This window comes from Notamacropus eugenii, chromosome 1 (genome assembly GCF_028372415.1).
Source record: "Notamacropus eugenii isolate mMacEug1 chromosome 1, mMacEug1.pri_v2, whole genome shotgun sequence".
NCBI classification, from domain to species: Eukaryota; Metazoa; Chordata; class Mammalia; order Diprotodontia; family Macropodidae; genus Notamacropus; species Notamacropus eugenii.
This window is the reverse complement of record NC_092872.1, coordinates 587,009,405-587,026,635: the sequence shown is the minus strand read 5'-3', so window position 1 is coordinate 587,026,635 and position 17,231 is coordinate 587,009,405. Positions and strand designations below refer to the sequence as shown.

Below are 17,231 nucleotides of genomic sequence, written 5' to 3'. Positions count from 1 at the left end.
TCTTTTAATTGACTCCCTTTCTGACTCTAAAGATGATATTAATTTTCTAATCCTTTTCTCTCCCTATTTAATTTTAACCATTTTATCATTGTTCAGCCCCTCAATTGTTCCCTCAAATTTATCTTTTTTTTGGTTTCCCTTGACTCCTGTTTACATTTTAGAGTTTCTACTCAGTTCTGCCCTTTTTTTCCAAGACTGTGTGAAAATTCTCTATTCTAACAAGCATCCATTATTAATTGTTTAAAATTCTTAACAAATGCCAAAAAAAAAAAAAAGAATATTTCCATATACTGAGCAGATTACAAAATGAAGATTGCATATGAAACGGTGAATCACCATTTCACACTTTGTAGCCTCCCTGATGCCCAGGAGGTGTTTTAATCTCTGCTGCAAGGTGTGTGTGTGTGTGTGTGTGTGTGTGTGTGTGTGTGTGTGTGTGTGTGTGTGTGTGTGTGTGTGGTTGTGGCATGTGCTTTACCATGATTCCCTGTTCAATGACCAGGGGAGTGGTAGAGGACGGGTAGGAGAGGCAAGAATGATTCTAATCCCAATTTCTGTTCTGACAGCCCCAGTCTGTGATTTAGCTTCAGGTCCCTGATTATTGGAGCTTGAACTGTTTTAAGTCTCTTTTTTTAAGTGCTTTATCTGCTTCCTCTTTTTGCAGGACCTTGTGTTGGTTTAATCACCAAAACTGGAGTGGGAAAGGCTTATCTTGGCTTTAGACTCATTAATTTTGAAATGTCAAAGGGATTATATGTAGAAATGCCCAGCAGACGGTTGAAGATGAAGAATTGAAACTTAGGAGAGGTTAGAGCTCCATATCTTAGAATCATAGAATTTCAGAGTTTGAAGAGATTTCAGTGGCAAGCTTGTTTAATAATTTATACCTGAAAAAAATATAATTTTTCTATAATACACTTTACAACTGGTCATTCAACTTTTGCTTAAAACTTCTATTGGTGAGCAATCTACTACCTCCCAATTGAACATATTCCAGTGTTTGATAGCTCAGTTAGAATTACAGTTATGTAACAATTAGAAAATTTCCTCTTGGATCATCAGTAAATTTGCCTCTTTGTCTGTTTCTCATTTTTCCTAGGTCTGGCCTAGAAGCCTAACTCCATATTCTTTGATAGCCTTTCAAATACTGAAGGTAGCTATCACATCATCTAGACTCATTTGTATTATTATTGAATTGACAACAATATTTTTCTTTATAATCAAGATTTTATTAGTTCTCTTTTTGGTCATCAGTATGTAGACACAATTATATTTTTAAAAAATGCCAGTATTGAAAAATCTAAAGAATTATGTAATTGTAATTGTTTTCTAAACTGCTATTCCAATGACTTTCTTACTTTAAGTTTGGAGGTAAGTCTCCCTAAAAAGAGGGTATAAAACACCAATATCCTGAATAGTAGATATTTTACAAAGCAAAGTTCCACTATTTCTGTATTTAATAAAACTACAATTATCGTACACCTTTTCCAGTCTGTAACAACACATTAAAAAGTTGCTGGGAAAAAAATTGTATCATTATTACCAAAGATGACAATGTCATAGATGATACAATATTTTGAAAGGGAGATTCCACACTAGATAGCAGTTTTATTTAGGAAACAATTGTACTAAGAGATAAAATGGATACAGGTTAATTAAAATAAAATCTTTACAATTCATAGTTACAACTATAAATTTCTATTCTTAATATAGCATAAAAATTATCTATGCAATTTTAAGTGTATGTATAAGATAGTCAACATCATCCTAATTCTATTAATCCAAAGCTATATTTTTAAAATAAGAACAAACCAGTACATCATTTCAATTCTTTAATTAGAACTCTGAATAAAGTCACTTCATATGGTTTGCACTCAGATGAATAGGTTTTCAAAAAATTAAATTGATGAGGTGGGATTACATCCCTCTTAAATTGAATCTCTAGAGTTACTAAAAACTTGCATTTACAAAATAGTTTATAAAATATTCTTCTGAATTATATAAGAAAAGAGGTAACAAGGACAGCTGTAAAACACTGGGTGTAAGATGCTATTAAGATTTGGCTTCTCTAGCACCTGCTGAATCAGAGACTGGGACCCTTTCATTTTTAATTTAATTTTGTATAGGCAAGTCATCTTTATTCTCTCCTTGGTTATTTCTCCTTGTTTTCCCTTTGCTTCTGTTTTTTCCTATTGTTTGAAATTTTTGGTTCTCAGATTTATCCTTCCCTGCAGTCTTTTTTGGATTAGGTTAAATCTTTGCAAGGACCAATCTAATCTGACAGTCTTGCAGCTCTATGCAATAGTGGTCAGGGAAGAAGGGCCACTACAGAGTGCTCATTTTCAAGCATGACTCCTGGGCTGTGACATTTCTCCTCCTTCAGCCTGTGCTGCTAGATGGAACCACATATCACAATCAGAACTGTTGGAGAGAAAATACATAAATAAGGAAGAGAATGAGGTTGAAGCATGACCTTTGGGTTATACCCGCATTAGGATGGATGGAGAAGAGGAGCCAGGAAAGGAGATGGAAAATAGGTAATTTCAACAGATAGTTGTAGGAGTATCAACAATGCCTTCCCCTCAACTTATTTTGCTTTTCATTTGATGTATAAAAGTAGAAAAAACAAAATAAGTTGAATGCAAAGTATTGTAGAACTATCCTATTGTTTATAACCTACAAAAGTCCTAATCCATTGCTTCATTGTGATGTGGAGAGTACTGTGGGATCTTGAAGGTTATCCCTGTGCTATATAAGTTGTAACCAGTTCTACCATGCTAGAAAAGCTTCCTGTGAATGGTAATTCACCAAGTATTGTCTGAGTATTTTTGAGATCAGAACTATTTTCATAATATTAAAATGCTATTTTTCTATTGAAACACTTTTCCCTCTTTCAACTTCATATTTATATGAGGCTGTATTTTTTTATATAGTTCAACTAAAACAACATAACAGATTGAATGCAGAGCAAGTATGGGAACCTAACTATATTCTGTTAAAGAGATTTCCAAACAAAAAGCAAAACAAAACAGTGTCACTCCTAATTACATTTTATTTTGGTCTTGGAAAATGTAGTTATTTTTCATAAAAATATTTTTAAGACTTCTAGGTCACATAAGCAATAAAATGGATTAATTGGATTTAATTTAAGATGAAGGAGTAGACAACATCTCTGATTTCTACAATCTCTCAAACCTCTTCAATACAGAAGTGATGTGCCAAAGGTTAAGCAACTGCAGCTGCTTTCATGTTCTAAGACAACCCATGAATTGATGTTCACGCACCTTGAGCTCACTCAGCTCCCTTTCTCTGTTTCCCACACTACTGCCAGTGAGGCTGTGCTAGCAGACCCAGGAACAACAAAACATTTTCCTATGTTGTAGAGTCACCTATTCCAGTTTGTAGAGATTTGCCCTGGCCCTGATAGGCAACCAGGTAGCTAAAGCCCCTCAGGAGTAAAAGCCTGCTGGGGACTACAGCACTAGCAGACCCAGTGCCAAGCAAATGACCCTGAGTAAAAGTTCTACAAAGCTCTGAACTGCCAGTGCTGGGCCAAAGAAGAAAGGAATAGAAGGAGCAGAATAGGACACTGTGTGTCTATAAGGGGAAGGGGAAGTCATGGTGCAGCACTCTACTAAGCCTGAGGAAAAGAGTATGGCATCCAGTTCTCTCCAGGTCTATCAACCTAAAAGTCAAGGTAGGGAATTAGGCTGATGAACTGAGCTGCCCAGAATTGGTAGAAACTGAGGCATGTTGAGATCTGACCCTCCAGGACACCACAGTCAAAGGGGAGAGAAAAAAAGATCAGAAGTTACCAGAGTTTTCAGAAAGAAGAAAACTTCAGGACTTTGAACATGGGCAGATAAATAAATAGGAAAAGAAGTTAGAAAGAAATATGAAAGAATGAAAACAGAAAGAAATATGGTCTCTAGATCTAGTAAACAAGTTCAGGCATTTATGAATTAATATTGCAAAACAAAGGAAAATGATCTAATATTTGATGAGACAGAGGACCCTATGGAATTTGAGGAGAACATGGAATCAGAACATGCTGTCCCTGAGTGGTCTGAAAGATGAGTGGTTAGGTCTGACGAGAGCAGAATTTATGTTCTACACAGCAAAAATAACAGAAAGAATAGAAAAATTAGAATCTGAAATGGCAAGCCTCATTAAAAAACAAAAGAGAGAATAATGGTTTGGGAATGGAGGATGATCTAGAAGAAGAGAAGCAAAAAACAATAACATTATAAGAAAATAGGGTCATTATACAAACAAAACAGTTTTCTCAAATAAAAAATGCATGGAGATAAAGTAAGGATCACAGGTCTCCAAGAACAGCATGACAGGACAAAGAACTTAAACACTCTGATGAAGGAAACAACCCCCAAACTCCCAAACATAGAATATGAAATACCATTTAAAAGAATTCACAGATAATCTTCCAGGGAACCTCCCCACCCTCTCAACGCCCCCACAAAAAACAAGGTTGCAAACTCTGAGACATGTAGTGGTTAAATCTAACAATTCAGTTGAGAAACAACAAGTTTCCACAAGTGATCTGGAAAAAGAAATTCAAATGTAAAGAAAAGGATATTTGAATAATGTAAGGCTATTCTGTACCTACTAGAAAATATAAAGAGGACAGAAATAATTGGTAAGAAGAGCAACAGTGGGTCTCAGGGTTAGGCTAGGCTATGAGGTGATGAGATTGAGGTACAGTGAGGTGGGGGGAGGGGGTCCAGCCTGTGGGTGTTGACCCTTGCCTTAGTTGCTTCATCTTCCCTCCCACAGTTTCTTGTCTCACTGTTGGAGGGAGGAGGACTTCACTGCCAGATCAAAGAGCGTCAAACGAGGACCAGGAGCTAGAGCTGGAAGCATTGCATTCTATTTATGAAAGCAATGTTTCCAAGAATTAAATCCAGTTTCATTTCAATGTAGGACAGGTGAAAATAGTGATCACAAAATCTTCTTGATGGAAGTTTCTTGGACTGAAACATATCCACAAACAGTTCTAATCATATCTATGAATACTTTTTTCAACAATACCATATCATCAGCTATAAAGCAAAGTATTCTGACTAAATTACAGAAAGAAGTTGAAGTTAATCTTGGAACAGCAATGACATATCATTGTTTGAATATGCCAAGAACAATAAAGAACAGTTCATGGAGAATCATCATCCTGTTAATTCTGTGACATCAATAAGCAATATTTTTTCTGTTCCAACTCCTAATCCTGATCCCTCAAGTAAGAAAAAAGACAAAAAAGAACAGCTTTCAAAAACCCAGAAGTGGAAGCTGGCAGACAAGACAGATCACAAAGGTAAACTTCCCTGAGGCTGGAACTAGGTTGATGTGCTTAAGTATTTAAGCAAACCTGGTTCTCAAGATGATGCATAACTAAAGAAACTTGATGCAAGAAAACACCATTTTTTAATATAGTAAGCTGAAATCAACATTTTTTTCGCGGTGTTCTTCTATTGAAGTGTCATTTTATAAAATGTAAATTTTTGTATGCTTCTTAAGTAATTAGTTTATAGGTTCATGCAGAGATTTGATGGTATTTCATTATTCTCACAAATTTACTTTAAGAGAAGGTAAAACATGCCAGCAGGAACGTTCAGTGTCCTTTCAGGAGCCTGGTAAGCTTTATAAATGATCAAATATCAAGAAGAGTAAATAACGATATATGCAATATTAATTTATACTGTCTTACGCTAGGGCATTACTTTTTAAAAAAGGGAATGTAAAGCCAATTAGATGAAAGCTGTTTATCAAGCATACCCTTTTCAAGTCCTCATCTCAGTGGAGTAAATAGTAAGAGTGAAGTTATTTGGCAGCATGGTCTATATTGATAGGTTTGTAACTTTATTTATGTTTTCATGTGTTCATTCCTTTGAATTATTGATGTTTAAGTTGCTTCAAAGAAAGATAGTGGTTGAATACCACTATGATCTTTTCATGTAGTTCACATCTGTATGTAGTTACTTTCTGGTTGTTTTTTTTTTTTTTTTGCAGAGAATTGTGTTCTCACAAATAAATCTAAATTATATTTTTCTCAATATTGATGTATTGAGAGGTTTAAACGTGAGATGTTTTCATAATATATAGGTTAAGAAAAAAATAAAACAATTCTGCCAAATGCATTGGAAAGAAAAAAAAGAAGAGCAATAGTGCTCAGGATGATTTATCACATAAATCTGAGCTTATCCACACAGGACAAAAGATGTACATTTAATAATTTAAAAAAAATTGAAACAGTTTTAGAAAGAAAACCCAGACTGAAAGATTTTATGTACCTTTATCAGCCTTCCTTTTTGGAAAGGAGTACAAAAATATGAAATTAGAAAAATGAATGAATAGGACTGGTTGGAAGGAAAGAGGGGAAAGGGAGTATACTGAATTTGAGATGAAAAAGCAGGGGGAAGAATTATAAAACCACATAGAAGCAGGAAAGAAAAAAGAACTAATAACATCCCCCAGAAGAGGGGATAACAAATGAGATGAGGCCATTGGGATGAGAAGAGAGCCAGTGAGAACAGGTCCACCTTTAAAAAGATTTTGGTAAAGTAAGTGAAGAACATATTATTATGTTTACAGAAGAAGGAAAAATAATCATAACTTGAAAAATCTCAATATTAGAGATAGCTGGAGAAAATTATAAATCTAAGTCATAACTTTAAAAATGAATGGATTAAACAATTTAGTAATATGAAAAAATTTGACAGATTGTATAAGAAAAAACACTACAATGTATTGCTTACAAGAAATACATTAAAAAACAGACATACATAAAATAAAACTTAAGGGATGGAAATTTTTTTTTTTTAGTTGTCCATTAAGTGAATCTAAAAAAGCAGAACTTGAAACCACACTATTTGTTAAAGCAAAAACAAATATTTAAAAATAATAAATAATAGACAAAGAAACCACATTATGGCTAAAAACACAGACAACAAACCAATATTAGTAATAAACTTATATACTTCAAATGTCTTTGCATCCAAATTCATAAAGGAAACATTATCTGAACTACAAAAAGACATAGTAACACAAGAGTGACAGGAGACTTTTAGATAAGTCTGGCAGAAGAATAAAAGGAAAATATGGAACTGAACAAATATTTGGAGAAACTAGAGTTAAAAGACTCATGGCATCTCCTAAATGGGACAACAAAAAATTGACATATACCTTAGCACCACATAGAACTTTTACAAAACTTGACCACGGTAAGGCATAGAGATATTATGTAAAAAGGCAGAAATAATTAAGACATTTACAGACTATAGCACAAGAAAAGTAGTAATGAGTTTAGAGATGTGAAAAGATACAGACTTAAATGGAAACCAAACAATGAAATCCAAAATAATGAGTGGGTAAAAGAATAAATCATAGGAACAATATTACATAAAAAAGCCATAATGATGAAACAGCAGGCCAAAATTTCTTGGGTGCAGCTAAAGCAGTTCTTGGGGAAAGCAATAATGATAATGAGAAAGATGATGATATTGATAGCTAACATACATACATATATATATGTATATATGTGTGTATGTATGTATATATATATATATAGTGTTTATTATGTGCCAGGCACTGTGCTAATCACTTTCCAATATCTTATTTCATTTAAAACTCACAACAGCCCTGGGAGAAAGGTACTATTATTATTCCCATTTTACAGATGAAGAAGCAGGCAAACAGAAGTTATGTGAATTGCCCAGCGTCACAGAGCTAGGATCTGAAACTGGATTTGTATGTCCTGATTTAAGGCCAAGCACTCTATTCACTAGTCTATTTAGCTTCATAATCTTAAAAACATAAATTAGTAAAATAGAAAAAGAGAGGATTAATAAACTGAATATGCATTTTAAAAATTAGAAAACTCACAAAGAAACCTAAAGTAAGCACAAAAATTAGAGGGGAAAAAGAAACAAAAAAGTCCCCATAGAAATAATAAATAAAGCTAAAAGGTGGTTCTTTAAAAAGACTACTAAAACTGATAAATCCTCAGCTAATCTGAATAAAAAAGTAGAGAGCAGAAAATCAGATTAATGAAGTAGTAAATGAATAAGATATAATCACAGTAAAATCAGAAGAAACAAAAATGGACAATTAGAATATATTATGCAGTTATATACTTACAAAACCGAGAACACACAAAAAAATAATTCCTTCACAAATATAAAATGCTTAAACTATATAGGATCAGATAGAGTTCTTAAACTATCCCGCCTCAGACAAGGAAATAGATCGAATGGTAAAGGAAGTATTGAAGAGGGAAAAAACTCTAAGCCCTCAGGGATTCAGGAGATTTTTATCAAACATTTAAAGAACAATTAGCCTGCATATTTCACAAATTATTCTCAAAAACCAAGAAAGAAAACACTACTAGAATCCTTTAATGAGACACAGAGTCCCAATACCTAAACCTGGGAAGGATAAGGGAAGAAAACTATCAGCCAATATCATTAATTAACATTGATTCTAACTTTAAAAAAAATTTCTGCAATTTATCCAAGATTACAGCTATTTATCCAAGAAATCAATCATTGTTATCAAGTGGGATACACAAGGTATGCAAAGGATGGTTCAACATTAGGAAAACAATCATAATAATTATATCAAAAACCAAAACATCCAAACCACATGATCATCTCAATAGATGCAGAAAATCCTTTGACAAAATACAACACTCTTCTATGTAAAAAACTACAAAATATAGGCATAGATTTCATAGAAGGACTTTTTATCATAAAATTCATCTATCTAAAACCAAAAGCAACCATCAAATTAAATGGAGGTATATGAAAATTTTTTCCAATAAATATGGGAGTAAAGCAAAGGTGCTCATTTTCCCTATGCTATTATTTGATATATATCCGGAAATGTTAGGAAAAACAATAAGACAAGAGAAATAAAGGCATAAAGATGGATAAAGAAGAGATCAAGGGGGTGGAGCCAAGATGGCGGAGTAGAAAGACGCACATACACATAGCTCCGAACCCACAACACACAGAACGGCTAGAGAGGACCAACTCACGGTGAATTCTGCACCCAGAGGCCATGGAATATTGGAGCAAGGGAGATTTCTGTTCTGGAGAGACCTGCAAACCTCTCGCGGGGGATCCTTCGTGCTGCAGACTGGGCGCCAGGACTGGGAGCTGAGTGCAGCCCTGCAGCAGCCGCGACACCGTGAGGAAAAGATCCGAGCGGGCTACTGAGACGGGATATCCTGTGACCACACGAGTCCCTCCACCCACAGGTGACGAGGGTCGGTGAGAGAGTCTCTTTGGCGGGTCGAGAGTGGAGTGGGGTGCCCCCATGGCTCAGCCCCCTCCCCCACCCCCCCCCGGAGATACAAGCTGAGAGGCTGCTGCAGACAGGAGCTCCCCAAGCAGGCGGGAGCCTGGATCCATTGTGGAAGGTCTGTGCATAAACCCCCTGAGGGAACTGTGCCTGAGAGGCGGCCCTGCCCCGACCTGACCATCTGAACTTAATTCTCACACTGAATAACAGCCCTGCCCCCGCCAAAAGCCCTAAGGCGGGAAGCAGCATTTGAATCTCAGTCCCCAAACGCTGGCTGGGAGGATCAGGAGGTGAGGTGGGTGTGAGGAGAATATTCAGAGGTCAAGCCACTGGCTGGGGAGAATGCCCAGAAAAGGGAAAAGAAATAAAACTATTGAAGGGTACTTTCTCGGAGAAAAGACACTTAATCCCTTCCTTTCTGATGAGGAAGAACAATGCTTACCATCAGGCAAAGACACAGAAATCAAGGATTCTGTGCCCCAGCCCACCCAATGGGCTCAGGCCATGGAAGAACTCAAAAAGAATTTTGAAAATCAAGTTAGAGAGGTGGAGGAAAAACTGGGAAGAGAAATGAGAGGGATGAAAGAGAAGCATGAAAAGCAGATCAGCTCCCTGCTAAAGGAGAACCAAAAAAATGATGAAGAAATTAACACCTTGAAAACTAGCCTAACTCAATTGGCAAAAGAGGTTCAAAAGGCCAATGAGGAGAAGAATGCTTTCAAAAGCAGAATTAGCCAAATGGAAAAGGAGATTCAAAAGCTCACTGAAGAAAATAGATCTTTCAAAACTGGAATGGCACAGATGGACGCTAAGGACTTTATGAGAAAGACAGATATCACAGAACATGGCGAGAAGATTCGAAAAATGGAAGATAATGTGAAATATCTTATTGGAAAAACAACTGACCTGGAAAATAGAATCAGGAGAGACAATGTAAAAATTCTGGGACTACCTGAAAACCATGATCAAAAGAAGAGCCTAGACATCATCTTCCATGAAATTATCAAGGAAAACTGCCCTGAGATTCTAGAACCAGAGGGCAAAATAAATATTCAAGGAATCCGCAGAACACCGCATGAAAGAGATCCAAAAAGAGAAACTCCTAGGAACATTGTGGCCAAATTCCAGAATTCCCAGGTGAAAGAGAAAATATTGCAAGCAGCTAGAAAAAAACAATTCAAGTACTGTGGAAATACAATCAGGATAACACAAGATCTAGCAGCTTCTACATTAAGGGATCGAAGGGCATGGAATAGGATATTCCAGAAGTCAAAGGAACTAGGACTAAAACCAAGAATCACCTACCCAGCAAAACTGAGTATAATACTTCCAAGGAAAAATTGGTCTTTCAATGAAATAGAGGACTTTCAAGCATTCTTGATGAAAAGACCAGAGCTGAAAAGAAAATTTGACTTTCTAACACAAGAATGAAGAGAACCATGAAAAGGTGAACAGAAAAGAGAAGTCATAAGGGACTTACTAAAGTTGAACTGTTTGCATTCCTAGATGGAAAGACAATATTTGTAACTCTTGAAACATTTCGGTATCTGGGTACTGGGTGGGAGTACATACACACACATGCACACACGCACACATACATAGAGACAGAGTGCACAGAGTGAATTGAAGAGGATGGGATCATATCTTAAAAAAAAAAATGAAATCAAGCAGTGAGAGAGAAATATTGGGAGGAGAAAGGGTGAAGTTGAATGGGGCAAATTATCTCTCATAAAAGAGGCAAGCAAAAGACTTATTAGTGGTGGGATAAAGAGGGGAGGCAAGAGAAAAACATGAGGTCTACTCTCATCACATTCCACGAAAGGAAAGAATAAAATGCACACTCATTTTGATAGGAAAACCTCTCTCATAATACAGGAGAGTGGGGGACAGGGGCACAAGCAAGGTGGGGGGGAGGATGGAGGGGAGGGCATGGGGAAGAGAATGCAATCCGTGGTCGACACTCATGGGGAGGGAAAGGATCATAAGAGAACAGAAGTAATGGGGGACAGGATAGGATGGAGGGAAATATAGTTAGTCCTATACAACACAACTAGTATGGAAATCATTTGCAAAACTACACAGATTTGGCCTATATTGAATTGCTTGTCTTCCAAGGGGAAGGGGTGGAGAGGGAGGGAGCTAAAGAAGTTGGAACTCAAAGTGTTAGGATCAAATGTAATGTTCTTACCACTGGGAAATAAGAAATACAGGTTAAGGGGTTAAGAAAGCTATCTGGCCCTACAGGACAAAAGAGAAGACGGAGACAAGGGCAGGGAGGGAGGATAGAAGAGAGAGCAGATTGGTCACAGGGGCAACTAGAATGCTTGGGTTTGGGGGGGGGAGGGGATAAAAGGGGAGAAAATTTGTAACCCAAAATTTTGTGAAAATAAATGTTAAAAGTTAAATAAAATAAAAAAAAAAGAAGAGATCAAGATATCCCCATTTGTTGATATTATGATGATAATATGTTGATAATATTGATGGGGTTCAGACTCTGGGAACCTCCTTGAACTCCCCTTGAATCTTCCCACTTAATCTGGCCTTTCATACTCAAATCTGTTACCCTTGGCCTAGCCTGGTCCTCCACTGTCTGTTACATCTGGATTGCCCTACCTGCTTCCCACCCAAGCCCTGAATTGTCTGATACCTCCCAATTGCTTCCAGCTATTTCCCATCCTTGATTACATCACTAGTTACCCCAGTCTCATCAAGATTCTCCTTAGACTCTCCTCCTAGACTACTCCCTTCTGTATGTAAGTTCCATCTTGCCTCCATGAAGGCACTCAGATTCAATTCAGCTCTGACTCTGTCTAGCTGAGATTCTATCTGGCCCACTTGTCATTATAATAATCACAAATGGTGAGGCTACTTAAGAGTCAACCCAACATGGCCAGCCTTTACTAAACTTTGTTTTACTTTGACTGAAAGAAGTCTTGAGTCAAATTCATTCGGCAGGACCTCATATGGTTCCCTGACCAGGAATCACTGCTAATTTCAAGTTTTTCTCCAGTCAAGACTGGTAGGTATATAAGCCTCCCCCTTTCCTTATCTGCTTCTCCCTCTCCAGGTACCTTAGAAGTGCTTTTTGGGCCTGATCTGTCAGATTCCAGTAGGTTAGACAGCTAGGAGGCTGTCTGGTATAGGTTCTTGGAGAAGGTTTGGAGGCCATGGATCTAGGTACACTTTCTGAAGCATGGAGGGCAGGGACAAAGGCCCTGTTTGGAAGTGTATGCCAGATTCTTTCAATTCTCTGGGTGAAAGGGAATTGGGAAAGCTTCAGCCCCTTTTACTCCTCCAGCCCCAGCCACAGGTCTTCATGAAGTGCCTCCCTCTGTAGCATCTCCCCCTGAAGCCGCTTAGGCTTCAGGCCCCACCCCCATGGCAGTCTCTGGGGTATCTCCTCCTCTGGAGCCTTCCTCTCCTCAGGTGCCAGCTGATCTTTCCCCTTGTCATTCTGATCCCCTGGTCTTGCAGCCTAATCCAGTTCAGGCAGCATTCCCCAGCCCCTCCCTTTCAAGAAGTAGGACTTCCTATCCCTCTTCCCAAGCCCCTTCAGGGCTTTTTCCCCTGAGGAAAGTGCCTGCCTCACCTAGTGGGACAATTAGAGTACAAGTCCCATTGTCCATCTCAGACCTCATGCAGGTGAAAGAAGCTGGGGAGATATTCAGAAGACCCTACTGCATTTACTGAGGATTTTAGGGACAATTCGAGCTTTCTTGGGCTGATTTACATGTCCTCTGCTCTATCTGTTGTGCCACTGAGGAGAAGAGGAGAGTCTGGGAACAAGCCCAAAAGTTTGGGGATCATTTGGCTGGCAAGGACCCCACAAAATATCCCCTTGTAACAGCTGCTATTCCCCACTAGTGACCCAGGATGGGATTTTCAGAAGAGTGAGGGAGAATAGGAGAAAGCAAGACCACATGATAATTTGCCCGTTAGAAGGTCTGAGAACTGCATTTCAAAAGCAAGTAAATTTTCAAAAAATTAAAGTAATTGCTCAGGGAGAAAAGGAAAACCTTCCCCTTTTCCAAGATCAGCTAGTAGAAGCTATCACAAAGTATACACATTTGGATTCTGACTCTATAGAAGGGGCAGCAATTCTTAGCATACATTTTATTAATCAGCCTGCTCCAGATATTAGGAGGAAACTTCAGAAATTGGCAATGGGACCCCAGACACCTCAGGCCCAATTACTGAAGACAGCCTTTGGAGCCTTTAACAACAGAGACTTAGTTGCAGCAGAGGAAAAAGAACGAAGGGAAATAGTTTGAGACAGAGAACATCCTCAGTTCTTGGCTATTGCCATGGCCAGGGAAAGACCCAGAGAGTACACCTCCAGGATGTCCCCTTGGTGGAAGCCTAGCTACTTAGGCAGTGGGGAAACCTGCTTTTGATGTCACAAGGAGGCTTACTGGTCCAAAGAGTGTACCTCCAGGGTGCCCCCCCCAGTGGGAGCCCCAGGAACCAACACCTGTGGAGTCATGCTCATGTGACCAGGAGGGACATTGGAGGAAGGATTGTCCCTCAGGTTGCAAAAGTGGTGTAGCTGCCCCTCAGTACCCTGTCCTTCAGAGTCTTCTGAAGATTCAGATCAATGGGAAAGCCTGGGTCCTGGTAGTGCTCAGACTTTCTCTACCTCTCTCACCAAGTCCTGGGCAAAAATAAAAGCTGAAGGTAAGGTTAACCACTTTAACATGGCTAAGTTCTCTGTTTTAACCAATTACTCTGGCCCTACCTGCCCACTGACCCATCAGCTCATGGGCATTGAAGGGGAAATTAAGTGATGTCTCCAGACACCCTGTCTATTTGAGGATCTGTTGTTTAAACACTCCTTCTTTATGATCTCTTGCCTGCCCCCTTGTTGGGAAGGGACCTGATGGTGAAATTGGGGAGTCAATTTTATCCAGTTAAACCTCCCATCTCCTTTTTCCTTCTGTTCACCAGATCTCCCCATGTTTGTTTGAAAGTGTGGGAGAAAGGTGGGCCAGTTGTTTGGGATGTGGGAATTCCAAGGCTAGCTACCTCTGCCAGCCCAGCTACTGTTTGCATCCCAGACCCTAAAGTGTTCCCCCATGGCAATCAATATCTAATTAAGCCCCAAGTCTGGTAAGGACTACAACCGTTAATTGGTGCACAAGACACCAGAACTCACTCCTTGTAGAGTGGGACCCCAAACTGGCTAAAACATTTGAGACTTTGAAAACTAAATTGGCCACTACTCCAGTATTTACTCTACCCAGTTTAGAAAAACCTTTCACTCAGTATGTTGATGAAAGGAGAGGACAGGCTCTGGGAGTCTTAACCCATTCCTTAGCACCTGACCCAGGCCAGTTGTTGTTTTTATTTACTCAGAATATGTTTTCCATGTTCTGCATGCCCATGGAACAATTTGGAAAGAAAGGGGACATTGTTACAGGTTACATGATAACTACCACATGACTAGGAATTAGATTTATTTTGTGGGGGATTCAGCCAAGGTGGCAGAGTAGAAAGACACATATACTCTAGCACTTCCTCAACAACTCACAAAATACCTGTGAAAAATAACTCTCAAAAAATTCTAAAGCAGCAGAAGCCACAGAACAACAGAGTGAAAGAGGCTTCTAGCCAAAGGTAACCTGGAAGGCTGACAGGAAAGGTTTATCTCATGGAACGCTGAGCAGAGCGGAGCCCGGCCCTGGCCACATAGCACTGGGAGGAACAGGACCTGAATAGACCTCTGGGGCAGAATTTCCAGCAGAGAGGGTCTCAAATCCCTCAATCCACAAGAGACAAAGAAAATTCCAAAGGTCAGTGTGGGAGGGCTTTCCCAGCTGGACAAGAAGGGAGTGGGGTCCCCCCAGCATTGGCCCTAGGTGGTGGCAGAGGTTGTGGCAGCAGCAGCAGGCTGTAGGTGGCTATGATGGCTGCGGAAGCAGCTTGGGTCCATTGTCCAGGCAGCACAACTTAAAGCTTTGGGAGGAATTGAGCCATTGATCTGAACCTCAGCCTTGAGCATGGTACTAGGGAGAGGAAGAACACTAGGATCTTCCTCTTGACAAAGGATTCAGAGGTCAAGTAACTGGCTGAGAAAATTCCCAGAAAAGGGAAAAAAAATAAGACCATAGAATGTTACTTTCTTGGTGAACAGGTGTCTCCTTCCACCCTTTCAGATGAGGAAGAACAAGGCATACTGTCAGAGGAAGGCAAGGCTTCTGCCTCCAACACCTCCAAAATGAATATGAAATGAGCTCAGGCCATAGAAGAGTTTGAAAAGCATGTCAGCAGCTTGCTAAAGGAGGACCAAAAAAAATGCTGAGGAAAATAACACCTTTAAAAATAGTTTAACTCAATTGGAAAAAGAGGTCCACAAAGCCAATGAGGCAAAGGAGACTTTGAAAAGCAACCAAATGGAAAAGAAGATTCAAAAGCTCATTAAACAAAACAATTCTTTAAAAGAGAGACGGAGTTCTAGGAAGACTGTCCATGTCCTCAAGGAATATCTAATCTAATGAGGGAAGACAATATAAAAAAAAGACTAAGGAGGATATGGGTAGGGGGGAAACCAAGGGGTATCTAACACAGTATTCTTGGAGTTAAAACCAAACATGGAAAATGAAGTTACCTAGAAAGTTCTGCGCCCTCTAAAAAGAAAGGCTTTGGGATGAAGAAAGTGACTAAAATGTACTTATCTTTTTGATCAAGTAATTCTACTGCTAGGTATATGTTTCAAAGAAGTCAGAAATAACAAGAAAAGAGCTCAAAATAATCAAAACAGCATGCTTTTATCTTAGAAAGTAACTGGATGCCAAGTTCCATGAACAGCAACTATACAAAATGAAAAGTCCCTGTTCTCAAGAAGCTTACATTAATTATAACAAGCTTCTGACTGCTTCTTACATATCATCAAAAGTCTCAACCACAGTAGCACACCCTCAAGCCTATCCCACCTGCATATTAAGCAGCCTTTCTCGCATCCCCAGGAAGATAATATGCCTGAACCCATTTTTAGTGGTTAGTATACTCCCACTCCAATCACGTTCTCCTTATTCCAGTGATTCTGAAATCTTGGATGTCATTCCAAGCTGTTTCCTGTACCTACTGCTTGCTCCCTTATTTCTATACCCTTGGATAACATCCCACCCTTCCCACTGGGGTCTCTGGAATGTCTGCTCTATAATTGAAAATTTTCTTTTCATATTAAATATTAAAATAAATCTCTGCTTTTCCAACTCCTTCCATTTTCTTGAAATTCCTGGGATCCGGTTTATTCCTGATGAAGAATTCCTGACTACCCTTTCTGTCTCTGGTTATACTTTCAGTCATAAGACTGTTCTCTTTTGTTATGTTGCTACCACTAGAATTTCCATAATTATGTCAGAAGACAGTGAGGGTTGGGAAAGAGTGAACAAATTGTGATATTTAAATTAACAGAATATTATTTTACTAGAAGAAATTATTAATATGATGGCCTAAGATAAACCTGGGAATTCTTATATGAACTGTTTGAATTGAAATGAGCAAGACCAAGAAAACAATTTATACTGTTATTACCATGATGTAAAAGAAAACAAGACTGAAAGAATTCAGAGTTCTGATCAAAGCAGTAAACAATCAGGACTTAAGGATGACTGAACATTCTTCCTGCCTCTTGACAGAGATGTAATAGACTAGATGTGCAGAAAGAGATATACATTTATAGAATTAAGAGGGATTGGGATAGGCTTCCTATAGAAAATGAGATTTTAGTTTGGACTAGAAGGAAGCCAGGAAAGCCAGAAGTGGAAATGAAAAAGAAGGATAGTCCAAATCCAAAGGATAGACAGAAAACATGCTTGGAGCTGAGAGTAGTTTTACGGAATAGCAAGGAGGTCAATGACACTGGATTGAAGAGTATGTGGTAGGGAGTAAGTGTAAAGATGATTGGAAAGGTTGGGGGTGGA

At 38.7% G+C, this 17,231-nt stretch overlaps 1 protein-coding gene and 1 pseudogene across 1 annotated transcript in view; one reads left to right on the top strand and one right to left on the bottom strand.

Moving 5' to 3' along the window:
* SPTLC3 (serine palmitoyltransferase long chain base subunit 3) overlaps positions 1 to 17,231 on the bottom strand; it is a 199,602-nt gene that overhangs the window by 147,137 nt on the left and 35,234 nt on the right. The gene's annotated exons all lie outside the window — the stretch shown is intronic.
* LOC140520512 (RWD domain-containing protein 4-like) lies at positions 1,868 to 6,014 on the top strand (annotated as a pseudogene).